Consider the following 4,268-nt stretch of genomic DNA (forward strand, 5'->3'; position numbering starts at 1 on the left):
GCTTACAGCGTGACAGAGTGCTCTAAGTGGCCTGAATCAGATCAGTCAGACCATGAGCTGACCTTTGTATGAGCTCTGCAGATTGCTTTAGAACTCTTTGTGAAGCAGTGTTGTAATAATAATCTTCTGGCAACACAAGCATGTGTCACTGTGGGAGGGCTAGTTGACAAAAAAACTCTGTGTAATTTTTCTTGGTAAAATTTCTTTCACCCAAGACCTGTTCCTCTGCTCGTTGACCTCAGAGTTAGCTAAGAAAACAGTTAAAGTGTGTGTTTTGCATTTTGGAATATTCACATATAAATAATGAGATATTTTGGTGATAGGACCCAATTTCAAACCCAAAATTGTTTTCTATACATCTTTTACACATAGTCTGAAGGCAATGTTCTGAAATATATTTGTGTGTTGTATGCATGATGTATGCATGTGGTGTGTGTGTGTGTGTGTGTGTACTTGTGCATGAATGTATGAAAGCCAGACATTGACTGGGTGGCTTCCTCCACTTCTTATTTTGCTATTATTTTATTCTTTATATCACTTTTGAGACAATGTCTGATGAATTTGGAGCTCACCAGTTGCCTAGCCCAGTGGGCTAGTAGAGCCATGGCACCTCTACAGATCCTCCAGCCTCCGCCTGCACGTCTGGGATTACAGGCGCTGACACCGTACGTCCAGCTGTTTATGTAAATGCTAGGAATCTCAGCACAGTTGCTCATGCTTGTGTGAAAGCACTCATAGACACTGAGCCACCTACTCAGAACCTTTATAATATTTTAGTGTGTCTGCATTTTTATTGTAGCCCTCACATGAGGCCAAGTATAAAATTTTTATACTCAAAAAAATTTTGGCTTTGGATAGTTGACCTCTCTCTCGTTTTAGGTTTTTGGATGATAGCTGCTTAACCTGAAATCTGTTTCTACATGGAGGATGATAATCCCAGAGTAAACCAGTGCTTGGCCTGTGAAGCATATTGTCGTTCTTTAGGCAATGAAGGGATCCCCAGGGAGCATGGACTTGGAGCAAAGTGTATTAGTTATATGATTTAAAGCTCCAGGCTTTGACAACCTGCTGTCAATTGTCATGATAGCTACCTGAGACATACTCCAAAGGATACGCAGAATACCTTCTATTCTTGACATGCAGAAGGGACAACTTCTAAACTGTCAGTTCTATGGTATATGCCAGAAGCTTTGGGTGAGGTGGGTTATACAGCTGTGTATAAGACACAGCCAAACTAAGCTATTATTCATAGACCCAGTAGCAACTCAGCTCTGGCTTCTGACTTGGTCTACAAATGGGTTAAGCCAAATTTTGGAAAAGGAATATTCTTAAGAGAAAGCTTTAAGATTATAAGAATGCTTTTTCATTTTTGTTTTATTGTTTTTATTGATACTACCCAAATCAGGGGGCATAGAACCTCTTCTTATTATTTATTGAGTATCATAATACAAATAAAATATATACATTCTGGAAAACCCTCAAATAAAACAAAAAACCATGAGTTTGGAATGTATAAGATGAGAAAAGATAATTATTGTATGATATCAAATACAATAATTTGCAATAAGCAAAATAGACGCAAATGTCCAATAACTGACAAAATCCACCTGTCTGTATTCTTAAGTTTTATTTTAATAAATGAGCGTTCAGTAATTGTCAGCTTCCTGGAAATCTGCACTTCTTTTTACCTATTGATCCTTATGTAATCATAACTTGCTTCAAGGGTGAATGCATGTCAGTCACTTGCTACCATGTGTCAATCAAGTCATTCCAAGGCTTTGACGTCTTCTTGGTCCTGTTTGTCTGACTCTGATGAAACGTCCCTGTAGACAGCAAAAAGAATCAGTTTCTACATCCACAGTAGAATGTCAGTGTGGTCACAATGTAGCAGGGGCATGATTTTTTAATTTCCTCAGTAGGCAGCATTGTGGATTCTGAATGTGTATTAAGGCTTGTGACCAAGTATGAAATACATGTGAGAGAAATGGTTATTGCATTGGGAAGTGAGATGTGACTGGCAGGAACCATAACCTCCTACCCTAAACATTTTGCTAACTGAAATTTTATCATCAGTAATTGATTTGATTATTCCTATTTCCTTTTACTCAGCCCTCTTTGAAAGTACTAATATTACCAGGGTGAATACTAAGTATATAACTGTTAAAGCATCATTATGAGTTTACTGTCTGCTAGAAAAAGCACACACTACCCCGAGAAGGTCTGCGGAGTGAGGGATTGTAAGCCTGCATCATCAGGAGTAGGAATTTTGGGCAGAATGGACAAGATGGAGGGAAAAGTATTTACAAAGTTTAAGGAATGTTTGTATAAGCTAATATACAGGATAAGGGCATCAATGCGAATGCTTACTTACATGGTATTCATGATTTTAAAAAAAAACAAATATATTCTAAATCCCAATATCCACTTAAGTTGGGTGATCCAATATCTTAAGGAGCTTACAATATATTTATAGACAAGGCATAAAATGTGTGAACTGTTAAATAACTTAAGGGTAGTGAATTAAATAAGTATAAAATATGGACACAGAATAGTATATGATTGCTGAAAGGACGGGACACAGAGGACCTTTAAGTTCAGAGGAAGATTTCACTGTGGAATGGAAAGAAACTCAGGTTTCAGGGTTAAGAGGAGAATATATTACAAAAAAAGAGGATTTAAAATTATCCTTTTAACCTTGACATGGAATCATGGCAATGGAATGATCTACACAGCAGACAGCAGGACTATGATAATGAGACTGTCAACATTCACTTTTAGAGGGAAAGAAGCATCACCCTTAGGAGACCCTTACAAAAAGCCTTCTGGAATTCCATGCAACACTCCTTCAGGCCCAAATATTAATGTCTACAAGAGGAATAAAACTGATTTGGGATGGGGCTAAATTTCTTTGGTATAGCTACTTCTAAATAATCCCTGCTTTAGTAAATAATCCCGCTAAACCCATTTATTCACTGAAAGATAATCTATTTAAGCCATAAAATAATGCACTTGTATGCAAATCAACAAAAGTAGTAACACATTATTCAGTAAAAGTGCATGCAAAGCCTAAGGCACCCAGACATGTCTGTACCATTCAAATTCCAGTCTCTATCCATCATCTGGGGCAGTTAATAAGTCTTTCCTGTAGGCTACCTTCCTCCACTCATAGGAAGTAAGTCAAATCATCTGGCATAAGGCAAGAAACTACGTTGTGGAGCATTGTGTAGAAAACATAGCCAGGTAATTAAGTGCTTAAAAATCAATATAGACATAATCGCTCTTTTTTTTTAAATTAATTTATTTTTTTTATTAATTTATTCTTGTTACATCTCAATGGTTATCCCATCCCTTGTATCCTCCCATTCCTCCCTCCCTCCCATTTTCCCCTTATTCCCCTCCCCTATGACTGTTCCTGAGGGGGACTTCCTCCTCCTGTATATGGTCATAGGGTATCGAGTCTCTTCTTGGTAACCTGCTATCCTTCCTCTGAGTGCCACCAGGTCTCCCCCTCCAGGGGACATGGTCATATATGAGGCACCAGAGTACGTGTGAAAGTCATACCCCACTCTCCACTCAACTGTGGAGAATGTTCTGACCATTGGCTAGATCTGGGTAGAGGTTTAAAGTTTACCGCCTGTATTGTCCTTGGCTGGTGCCTTAGTTTGAGGGGGACCCCTGGGCCCAAATCTGCCTGTCATAATGTTCTACTTGTAGGTTTCTAGGACCCTCTGGATCCTTCTACTTTGCTATTCTCCCATGCTTCTCTCATCTAGAGTCCCAATAGGATGTCCTCCCCTCTGTCCCAGTTTCCTGGTAAGTGAAGGCTTTGGTGGGACATGCCCCTTGGGCTAGTGTGCAGATATAAGTGAGTATATATCATTTGAGTCTTTCTGCTTCTGGGTTAACTCACTCATTATGATAATCACTCTTCTTTAAGGCTACTTGCTAACACTTAGAGTCAGCTTCAATATCGATGAAATCAAAATTCTATTGCTTCTCCAACTGTTGTTCTCTGAATATAGCAAGAAAAGAGAGTACTTTTCAGAGTCCTGTTAAGTTTCCACAGATTCTTCTAGAACATGTTCCTGGTCCCCTTATAACGTTAGTCCATCACTGACAGGCTAACGTGGCTGCATTCCTGGTGAAGACAGGTGAGAACGGCCCCCTGGTGAAAAGGGGAAGTGAGCGCACACAGAGGCTCCAGTGCTTGCTCTCCACTTTCTCCCACATGTACAAGCACATCCCACAGATGTGCACAGGCTTGAGTG

This window comes from Acomys russatus, chromosome 14, assembly GCF_903995435.1.
Source record: "Acomys russatus chromosome 14, mAcoRus1.1, whole genome shotgun sequence".
Classification (NCBI taxonomy): Eukaryota; Metazoa; Chordata; class Mammalia; order Rodentia; family Muridae; genus Acomys; species Acomys russatus.